The sequence below is a fragment of the Nerophis ophidion genome, linkage group LG05 (assembly GCF_033978795.1).
Source record: "Nerophis ophidion isolate RoL-2023_Sa linkage group LG05, RoL_Noph_v1.0, whole genome shotgun sequence".
NCBI lineage: Eukaryota > Metazoa > Chordata > Actinopteri > Syngnathiformes > Syngnathidae > Nerophis > Nerophis ophidion.
In genome coordinates this window covers 60,385,318-60,397,481 of record NC_084615.1, presented here as the reverse complement: position 1 = coordinate 60,397,481, position 12,164 = coordinate 60,385,318, and positions in this window count along the sequence as shown.

Sequence of the window (12,164 nt, the reverse complement as noted above, 5' to 3'; positions counted from 1 at the left end):
GTTATCCACGTCACCTTCAGGTGAACGACTCATGACATGACCGAGTTAGAGTTGTCCACGGCTCGCTCCATTCACGTGAACACAAGTAACTTTTGGGAGGATACAGTCGTGGTCAAAAGTTTACATACACTTGTAAAGAACATAATGTCATGACTGTCTTGAGTTTCCAATAAATTCTACAACTCTTATTTTGTTTGTGATAGAAAAATTGGAACACATACTTGTTGGTCACAGAAAACATTCATGAAGTTTGGTTCTTTTGTGGATTTACTGTATTAGGGGTCTACTGAAAATGTGACTAAATATGCTGGGTCAAAAGTACACATTTAGCAATGTTAATATTTGGTTACATGTCACTTGGCAAGTTTCACTGCAATAAGGCGATTTTGGTAGCCATCCACAAGCTTCTGGTTGAATGTTTGACCACTCCTCGTGACAACATTGGTGCAGTTCAGCTAAATTTGTTGTTTTTCTTACATGGACTTGTTTCTTCAGCAGGACTTTGGGAAGGCCATTCTAAAACCTTAATTCTAGCCTGATTTAGCCATTCCTTTACCACACATAGGAGCATTTAAATGCACTTTTCTGGTTTATTGTTCTGATGTGAATCCGAGTCAAGGAGTTGAGTTCTGCTTGAGAGCTGTCCCTTAGCTAATTATTACGCTTTAAGTTGCAAGCACAATTTTGGGTTACGAGCATCCAAGACTTTTGTTGGCATAGCAAATGTCACAGTAAACCCTATAAGATTTATCCAAAGCACCTGGGCCCTCATATAACAAGAGTTACTGTAGGCCCTTTTTCACGGCAAATTTGAGACTGATCAAGACTGACGTTGATTTTAATGTGTACATTTCTACATGCTGTGGATATTTTAGCGACACACAAGAGGTGGTGGGATCGGGCTTTGCCAAGATTTGATTCATTAAATATATAAAAGGGCAAGGACACAAAATGCACTTTATCGCCAATGCGTTTAATGACTCATATTTATATGCATATTTGCGAGGACGGCTATTATTTATGTCGGCAATCATTTCTGCCAATCTTAGCTGTCACAATATGTTTCTATGACTCACTGGCCATGCTGCACGTTTGAATTAAAACAGCGGTGTCCAACTCATTTTAGCTCAGGGGTCACATGGAGGAAAATCTATTCCAAAGTGGGCAGAACTGGTTAAAATCTTGGCATGATATTTTAAAAATAAAGACAACTTCAGATTGTTTTCTTCGTGTAAAAATAGACCATGTACATTCTAAAAATGTACGGATCATAATTTTTTTTTTTTTTTTTACAATTTTAAGTTGCAGTTAATAATATTCTATCTTCATTTGTATTTATTTCTTCTTTCTTAATAAATAAGGCAATAATGTTTGTCTGTCAAATAGGTGGAATTGAGTCTGGCAGAGTTTTAAAATGCTCCCTTTGATGTTATTGTGTAATCTGTCAGAATATCAAATTAATATTTATATCAACATCAAATTACAGGATGTTATTAATGTACTTTACAAATTTTTCTCAACTGATCAACCTATGTAGCATCATCTACAGCAAAGCTTTTGAATATGAATTAATTTCATTAATCACACATGAACTAAGAAGAGGATGCATATTATTTCAGCATATTCATGCTTCACCAAGAAAATGTGTCTCCAGTCATAAATACAACGGGAAATGTACAGATTATCGAAATCATCTTTATTTGGCTAGAACTGTCACATGATTCCTTACCAACATCTTTGACGATCAAGGCATTAACGTAACAACTCACATTCTGTACACTATAACCAATAAGCAGCGTAACTACGTAGTGACCTCAATCTTAGCTACACCCCCTCTGAAGTAATGCACGCTCTTGTTGTAATTGCTAAAGAGACATCCAGTGAACACATTTAGAACAGCAGTTTCTTTAATTCAAAAGTTTCAGCCCATTTTTATACTTAGCAAACTTATCTCACAGGCTGTATAGAACCTGTTTGCGGTCCTAACCCTGGCCGTACAATTAGATGTGTCATTGAAGCGACTATCTTTTTAAACATGGTGCAGTATTACTTTATCTCTGGCCCCCTTGTCTTTTCGGCCAAGCACATTTATCTTCTTCTTAACCTTCCTGACCCGACCATTTCTTTTTTAGTTCAGCATGCGTTCAGTTCAAAGCAAAGACAGCTGGCCTTCAATCTCACTTCTCTGTCGTTAGCTGAAAACACAAGAAACAAGCAGCCCATATACTGAGTCCTTTTTGATCCGAGCTTGCAGTGCTCAGCCATACATGGCTACATAAAATATAATTTGCTTAATTATTAGGGGGGAGGGGGCTGGGCGTGCAAAGCCACGCACATGTTGGTGGTCAATTTCAAATTGTTTGCGATGTAAAAAAGAAACTTGCCTTGAACACTTTAATACATCTGTATTTTTACTTGCATATGTGGTTTGTCTCTTTAAGAAGGGGAACCGGAGGGTGTGTTCCAACTATTGTGGGATCACACTCCTCAGCCTTCCCAGTAAGGTCCATTCAGGTGTACCAGAGAGGAGGCTACGCTGCATAGTAGAACCTCGGATTCAGTAGGAACATTGTGGTTTTCGTCCTGGTCATGGAACTTTGGATCAGCTCTATAATCTCGGCAGGGTCCTTGAGGGTTTATGGGAGTTTGCCCAACCAGGCTACATGTGCTTTGTGGACTTGGAGAAAACATTCAATTGTGTCCCTCAGGAAGTCCTGTGGGGAGTGCTCAGAGAGTATGGGGTATCGGACTGTCTGATTGTGGCGGTTCGCTCCCTGTACAATCAGTGTCAGAGCTTGGTCCGCATTGCCAGCAGCAAGTCGGACATGTTTCCAGTGAGGGTTGGACTTCGCCAAGGCTGCCCATTGTCACAGATTCTGTCCATACCTTTTTTTTCTGGAAATAATTTCCAGGCGCAGTCAGGGCGTTGAGGGGATACGGTTTGGTGGCTGCAGGAATAGGTCTCTGCTTTTTGCATATGATGTGGTCCTGATGGCCTTATCTGGCCAGGATCTTCAGCTCTCACTGGATCGGTTCACAGGCAAGTGTGAAGCGACTGGGATGAGAATCAGCACCTGGTTCTCAAAAAGGGTGGAGTGCCATCACTGGGTTAGGGAGGAGATCCTGCCCCAATGGAGGAGTTCAAGTACCTCAAAATTTTGTTCAAGAGTGAGTGAAGAGTGGAATGTGAGATTGACAGGCGGATTGGTGCGATGTCTTCAGTTATGCGGACGCTGTAACCATCCGCTATGGCGAAGAAAGAGCTGAGCCGGAAGGAAAAGTTTTCAATTTACCGGTCGAACTACATTCCCATCCTCACCCATGGTCATGAGCTTTTTGGTTATGACCGAAGGCACAAAATCACAGGTACAAGCGGCTGAAATTAGTTGGGCCCTCCCTTAGAGATAGGGTGAGAAGCTGTGCCATCCGCAAGGAGTTCAAAGTAAAGCAGCTGCTCCTCCACATCGAGAAGAGCCAAATGAGGTGGTTAGGGCATCTGGTCAGCATGCCACCCAAATGTCTCCCTAGGGAGGTGCTTAGGGCAAGTCCAACTGGGCGGTCAACACCCCCCACCTGCTGGGACAAAACCACTCCCAACCCTGTGTCCATCTGCAAACAGAACGGGAGGGAAAAATCAGGCATGTGCAGGACCGGCTCCTCGCAGAGGGCCTTCTTAACCCTCTCAAACACCTGCTGGCACAGCTCCGTCCACTGGACCAGTTCTGGATCACCTATTCGGGTGAGGTCAGTTAGTGGGCTGGTCAGGTCCGCAAACTGGGGAATGAACCCCCGGTAGTAACCTGCCACCCCCAAAAACTGCCTCACCTCTTTACCTCCCTCAGGCCAACCGCGCACTTCGCCGGGTTGACGGTGAGCCCCGCCCGCCTCAGGGAGTCAAGCACTACCCCCACCCTCTGCATATTCTCCGCCCAGCTGCCTCTCTGGATTATGACATCATCCAGGTAGGCGGCAGCATTTGCAGCTTGGGGCCGCAGTACCCGGTCCATGAGGCGCTAGATTGAGGCGGGCGCACTTAACAAGCCAAACGGAAGTGTCACAAATTGGTATAACACTTCCGGAGTGGAGTACGCCGGAGACAAGGGAATCTGTCAGTAGCCCTTGGTCAAATCCAGTGTCGTGCAGTGCCCTGCCGATCCAGGAGCTCTTCGACCTAGGGCATTGGGTAGGCGTCAAAACGTGACACTTTATTTACCTTGCGGTAATCCTTACAGACCGCACAGACGCATCTTTCTTCCCTACCAGAACTATGGGGCTGCACCAAGCACTGTGTGGCTCTTTTATTACTCCCCATTCCAGCATGTTTTTTAATTCCTCCAGAACCACTTCGCACTTGTGTTCGGGCAGCCTGTATGGTCAAGACCGCATTTTCACACCCTGGCTGGTCTCAATGTGATGTTGGATGATGTTCCTGCAGCTGGGCCGGTGGGAGAACACATCAGAAAAGCTCTACCGCAGCCTGACAACATCTGCTTTCTGTAACGGTGTAAGCTGATTATCACAGACGAGGGGGCAGGGCTGGACGGAGCGCGGAACCTCCAGCCCGAGCTCCTCCCTCTCCTCAACTGTCATCATCATAGAAACAGGATCCGTCTCTCTCTATGCTTTCAGGAGGTTCAAGTCATAAATTTGGGTGCCTCCGCCCCAGTCCGAACGCCGGACCTGCCTGGTTGTCCACATCACCTACTCGTCGTGGGACCACAAAGGGTCCTTGCCACTTGGTGAGTAATTTAGAGCTGGGCATCAGGAGTAATACACGCACTCTTTCTCCCGATGAAAATTTTCTTAGCTGCGTCCACCTGTTATACAGGCGCTGCTGACATTCCTGGGCCCAGAGGAAATTCTCACATGATAAGTGACCCAACATTTGGAATTTTGTTCTCAGGTCCATAATGTATTGTATTTATTTTTTGCTGGGGATTGGGCCTTCTTCCCAGCTTTCCTTAACTATGTCCAAAAACCTGCGCGGCTTCTTGCCGAACAACAATTTAAAGGGTGAAAACCCTGTGGAGGCCTGAGGCACCTCCGGCACTGCAAACAGCAGGGGATCCAACCATTTATCCCAATTAGGTTTGTCCTCACGCATAAACTTGCGGCTCGTGGATTTCAGTGTCTTATTCAGCCGCTCCAACAGCCCATCCGTCTGCGAGTGGTAGACGCTGGTCCGAATAGCCTTAATTCCCAATAGTCTGTATAGTTCCTTTACCGTGCGTGACACAAAGGACGTGCCCTGGTCAGTCAGAATCTTTTTCAGGATTCCGACTCGGGAGATGACCTGGAACCCTGGATTTAGTAGCTGTCAGTCCAGGCAGGCCTTGCACCAGGGAAGCACATCTGTCCGGATGCCCGGCCAATGGAACCGGACCATTACCCGGTCTGAGGCTGGTCCTTACATACCCTGCTCCGCGGCAGACCAGCAGACCACGCCCCCCACCACAGTTGCATGGATTACAATTTACTGACCATCTTCAAGCCGCATTCTGACAGTCACTTGAGGATGTGGGTCGTCTTATTTACGTGGCTCTACTTCGAGAGCGTTCTTTCCCCATCATCTTTGTTGTACTGGTGTAGCGTGCAAGGACAGGAGTGGAAGAAGTGTCAAAAGATGGTGGTAACTGAGAGTTTTAATGAGATTCAGACTTAACTTAAATCAATACCGGCAGTATACCCTCATCCGTGGCTCTCAAGTGCAACAAAAACACCAAAAATGTGTCCTTTGAAAAAACCTCCAACCAGAACTCTCGAATAACTAACTTTCTGGGGGTGGATTATGTAGACCCACTACACAGGTAGTTCTAAGCGCTTCTTTAGCAAATCTACTGACAGATATAAGAGAATTAGAACTGTATGCTATTTTATATTCGGAATGGCAACAGCGGAAGAATTCCCCATAACAAGACGATGGAGAAAAAAGGGAGCTTATGGACTAAGGTGTTGTCACAGACTACAATGGCGGAGGCATGCACATTTTCAGGATTTACGCAGTTCCCAAATACCCAACAGCAGGTACCAGAAGGTAAAAAAAGTTGGTTTTACATAATATTGCTAAACACAACGGCAGATAATATGTCTGCCAATAGGTGCCCGTTTGTGGTCTTTGAACACACAACATAATAATACTTATATGTTGAATCACAGTACATCTAACTACGGTAGCCGTACTGCGCCCACAATCCATCAGGCACTTCCTGTTTTCCCTAAATTTCATTTTGGCATTAAAGTCATGTTTTCCTGCAAAACGCTTGCCATCTCTGCATCTTGGGGTTTGTCATTAGTAGTTCCTGACAATTACAGACTGATATAAACATGTTGACTGTGGAGGACACTGCTTGTCAGAAAGTAAACGTTGAAAGACAATAATGTGAACATTATTGTTATACACTGGATATTTATATTATATCTTTAAAGACATCAACAGTAAGTTACTCTTTTTAATAATTGCTTGAATAAGTGGATGTCCCTGTACAATTATTTGAACATAAACATTCATGTTTGTAGTAGTAAATATAATTAGAACATTTAGTTGTTATATGTAGGCAATATCTATCCATCCATTTTTCTACGGCTTATCCCCTTTGGGGTCGCTGGGGGCGCTGGTGCCTATCTCATCTACAATCGAGCAGAAGGCGGTGTACACCCTGGCCAAGTCGCCACCTCATTGCAGGGCCAACATAGATAGACAGACAATATTCACACTCACATTCACACACTAGGGCCAATTTAGTGTTGCCAATCAACCTATCCCCAGATGCATGTCTTTGGAAGTGGGAGGAAGCCGGAGTACCCGGAGGGAACCCACGCATTCACGGGGAGGACATGCAAACTCCACACAGAAAGATCCCAAGCCCGGGATTGAACCCTGACTACTCAGGACCTTCGTATTGTGCGGCAGACGCACTAACCCCTCTACCACTGTGAAGCATATTGGCAATATATTTGGGTTTAATTACAGTAAGTGTGTTTATCGTAAACATCTGTGGCATTTATTCCTGCACATGGATATACACCCCAATAATATCGTAGTGTGGCTTTAATGCCGTAAAATTTTCTACCGAGAGATTTGATACCGTTACATCACGAGTGGCTGGTGATTCCGAGTGTCGAAAAAAATAGTTAGCACGCAAATGACTGGCTGAAAGTCCATGATATAAAACCTTGATTTCATGTACATCAATCAAATAAAGGCCTATATTTGATTGCACCAAAGGACAAACAGGAGTATGAATACATTATTTATTTATTTCTGCATACAACTTTTCCTGATTTAAGATAATATTTAACAATATATTTCGAAGTGTTTATGTAAAATGTTATCAGAATCTGACCCTGAAAAATAAACTTTTTGGACAGGGAATTTTTATATGTTTTAGTTTGATGGCACGTGACACTTTTAAATGAACAATTTGATGTGATGTTCAATTATCACCGGCCAGGAGTGACCAATGTATCAATGTTTTATAGAATATAAAAGAGAATCGTAATGTAGTAGTTCTAAGAGAGTGTGAGTACAAACAGCAGCTTGAACTACTGTATCCATCCATCCATTTTCTACCGCTTATTCCCTTTTGGGGTCGCGGGGGGTGCTGGCGCCTATCTCAGCTACAATCGGGCGGAAGGCGGGGTACACCCTGGACAAGTCGCCACCTCATCGCAGGGCCTGAACTACTGTATATTACATCTAAAACAGGTAACACTAGAAGAGACTGAACTTTGGTGTGGTATATTTATTTCACATAAAAAACACAAGGCACTTACAGCAGTAGTTAAGATGTAATTACTCAACAGTAGGTCTGAATTAAAACCAATACCATTATAAACGACTTAAATTAAAAACAAATGTTCCTACCCTAAAAAAAAAAACCAAAACAAACAAAAAAAAAACACATCCTGCAAAAATAAGGGAATAGAATGCAAAATAAAGCCAAGCCTAAAAAAACAGCACCAGATAACAGATAACATTTTTGTACAAACCCAGTCATTGAGTTAAAGTGCCAAATGACTAAGTCAAAAATGGTTTGTAAAACGTTTTATGTTAAATGATTACAACAGTTAAAATAGTAGGATGAAACAACAGTGACAAGCAAAAATGGTGCACAGTCAAACACCCCTTCCATCAGGAAGATAATCAATTTAAACCGAGTGAATACAAAAATTTAAATGACAAACACATTGGTCAGTGTCAATTGTCAATCAACCCCTCCCGTAGTCCACCACAACATCCTTTACTTAAAAATGACACAAGTGTAAAAAAAAAAAATTGTACTTTAAAATTCTGTTGCCAACTTACATGCGTCGTAGCTCGGAAGTTTTGGCGTCCAACGCGCTGCAGTCAAGCCATGATTAAAAAGGGAAGGTGTCAGAGAGACGGGTAATCACACCCTGCCTTTTATCGGTGCGGCTAACCCTTAACTCTGACTGGTTTCCAAAGTCCTTCCTATTACACTGGCCCCTGTTTTGAAAGGTCAGGTGACAGTCACAGCCAAAGCTTAGACACTGGTGTTGAGGTTTGGTGCTCAATTACCAGCGGGACAACAGGACTGGTTTACCAACCTTGGAAGATGCTGTCCTGTGGTTGGTCTCTGAGAATGCTTTTGAGTAACGGCTAAATCGCAGGCGTTCTCGCTGAAACTACTCTGGTCGTCCAACCCAATTCTAGGCTGTGAAATACTGAGATTCTGAAGTAGGAGGGGAGAGGGCCGTGGAATTTATGTAAGGACAATAACAACTGCCTCCCCTTCACTTTTGTTATCGAATGACTCTGGTCACATTTGTTGAGGGTGGTCATTTGGCAATTCAGAGTCTGTTAAATGCTTGTTCCTCTCCATGTGGAGAGATGCATTGGGCAACACTTCAATCTTTCCTCTGTTGACATTTTTCTTTGCGCCTGCAGCATCTCTTAGACAGATCTGAGTTGATCTGCATTCAGGATCAATATTTTTAACTACAACTTACACTGTGGGGTCCCAGGTGTCCTGTATTTTGTAGGAGCCCAATGAATAGCACTTTTTGTTAACAAGCGTGCCAGGTGAAAGAACAGTAGTCAGATGCGGCTGGTAATCTTTCTGTAGCGTTATGCAATTTGTCTTTGGCCTGGATATGCACTAAATTAAGGGTGTTGTGTTCTTCAACTCAATCTTCCAGCAGTCGGCAACAAAATTTGGCAGCAAAATGTGCCCAACAGTTGGGGAGGATGGGGGGGACCTTAACTCACATGGAAAGAAGCCGGTGTACTGTTACTCTGTAATGTTGTATGCAGAGAGGACTTTTTGTGGGTGTTTTTTTTCTGGTGAGAGGGTGCGCAGCAAATCATGCAATGTCCTATACTTTTCAAATGTTCTTGTAATCAGACAATATTTTTGGTGTATTAGCAGAATTTTCACCTTAAAATTTCCATTTAATATTCTGAAATTATTGTCTGATTACATGAACATTTGAAAAGTATATGAATAAGAAGACATAATGAACCTTTTTAAGCATGCAATATCCTGTTGAATCTTTCACACTACCTATTGGCCTTTGGGTGATTGAATGTATTTCTGCTTTTCTCAATTCTATTCACATTGCATGCATCACAGGGGCCAAGTTTCCCGACAGCTGATAGTCAGGGCTCTCTCCCACTACTTGGCTGTGTAAGAGGGCTCGAGAGGTGGACAACCGATTGTGAGGCACACTATTAAGGTTCACCCTACAAAACCTGGCTATTTGACCAGGTGTACAGCAGCAAAAGCAGATTGGCTTACCGTCTGCCTGAAAGTAGGGCGGTTTTACGGAGCTCGACGACGCATTAATCAAATTACAAACCCCGTTTCCATATGAGTTGGGAAATTGTGTCAGATGTAAATATAAACGGGATAGGAAAAGGATTTGCAAATCCTTGTATTCCGTTTATATTTACATCTAACACAATTTCCCAACTCATACAGAAACGGGGTTTGTAGTTTGAAGGAGCCGCGTGGTGAGATATTACAATATCGCGTCAAGTTCAGACTGCTGTTTACAAAGACACACTTTAATTACAACCATTTCATTTGTTGGCCTATATGTGACTAAATTAGCCCTAGGTTTAACCACATTAGCACACTGGACGTCACAAGAGAGGGTCTGAGGACAACTTTTGCTGCAGGGTCTACTGGCTTCTCCCCAACTAATGGCAACCGTACGAAGGTCAATAAAGAATATGTTTGGAGTTTTAAGCCCACTGCTTTAATTCTTGACGCAGGTATCATCAAAGATATGTTCAATGAATTGATCGCCTAAGATGAAGTCATGGTTTGGAATACCATCTGGGGTTTTGCACACTGCTACAGCCATTAGTCATATAAGAGCATGGGACTAATCACATAGGGACTTTCCTTTACGTTGACTGTGCTTAAACTGTTTTAGTTATACAGCCCCATATGACTGTGTGCAACTATGATTTTCAGTCAAAGTAGCACAACATTTTTCAGGTCTAGCCCTGTAAGTTAGAAGGTGAATATTCACCTCAACTTTCACACTCCCGTCTAAATGGTCCCTAATAAATAATAATTGTTCCGATATTGGCATGTCTCACCTCCAAAAACCTATGCACTATTTCAAACAATTGTTCAATTGTCAGCATATCAACTGACATATTGCTAATAAAAGGTAAGAAATATATGTTCATTAGGCACATATACATAATGAATACCAACATTTTCACTGTAAAAACTTCTCGTGGACGCAGGAAATGCAGTAGAGGATCCCGGCTTTTTCTGTTGGGTAAATGTATTTGAGCTTCTAAATGAGCTTGTAATTGTTCATTAGAGCCCTTCAGCTGAATCAGTTGTACAGCTCGGTTGGTAGAGCGGCCGTGCCAGCAACTTGAGGGTTGCAGGTTCGATCCCCGCTTCCGCCTTCCTAGTCAATGCCGTTGTGTCCTTGGGCCAGACACTTTACCCACCTGCTCCCAGTGCCACCCACACTGGTTTAATTGTAACTTAGATATTGGGTTTCACTATGTAAAGCGCTTTGAGTCACTTGAGGAAAAAGCGCTATATAAATATAATTCACATATGTGCTTGCAAGTCTTCCATGGTGTTCGGTAGACCAGTGTGTGGAAGGTTGAAGCTGTGGGGTTGCAATCCCTCGACACCCCTACCTGTAACTGTTGTATCCCAATATCTCTCAAAGGCCAGAACATAAAACTAAACACAACGTAATCCTGCTTGTTACGCCAAGATATGTTGTAGTTCTAAGTGGGTGTGGGTACTAAAAAGAGCTATAACTACTGTATAATACTGTACAGCTCAAACAGATTGCCAGAATAAACTGGAGGAGGCTAAACTTTAGTTTGGTACATTTATTTGATTATTTATTTCAAATAATTTCACAGACCCAGCAATTGCATTAAATTGCCAAGTGCCCATCCATCCATTTTATACCGCTTATCCCTGTTTGCGTCACGGGGGGTGCTGGAGTCTATCCCAGCCGCAGTCGGGTGGAAGGCGGTGTACACGTTGGACAAGTCGCCACCTCATCACAGGGCCAACACAGATAGGCAGACAACAGTCACACTCATATTCACACATTAAGGCCCATTTAGTGTTGCCAATCAACCTATCTCCAGGTGCATGTCTTTGTAGCTGGGAAGAACATGCAAATTCCACACAGAAAGACCCCAAGATGATCAAACCCAGGACCTTCTTAATGTGAAGAACATGCACTAACCCGTGTAGTAGGTGAGCGGCCGTTCGCAACCCGAGGGTCCCTGGTTCAATCCACCCCCACCTAGTACCAACCTCGTCACGTCCGTTGTGTCCTGAGCAAGACACTTCACCCTTGCTGCTGATGGGTGCTGGTTAGTGCCTTGCATGGCAGCTCCCCCTTTCAGTGTGTGAATGTGTGTGTGAATGGGTAAATGTGGAAGTAGTATCGAAGCGCTTTGAGTACCTTGAAGGTAGAAAAGCGCTATACAAGTACAACCCATTTATCCATCCATCCATTTTCTACCGCCTATTCCCTTTTTTGGGGTCGCGGGGGGCGCTGAAGCCTATCTCAGCTACAATCGGGCGGAAGGCGGGGTACACCCTGGACAAGTCGCCAACTCATCACAGGGCCAACACAGATAGACAGACAACATTCACACTCACATTCACACACTAGGGCCAATTTAGTGTTGCCAATCA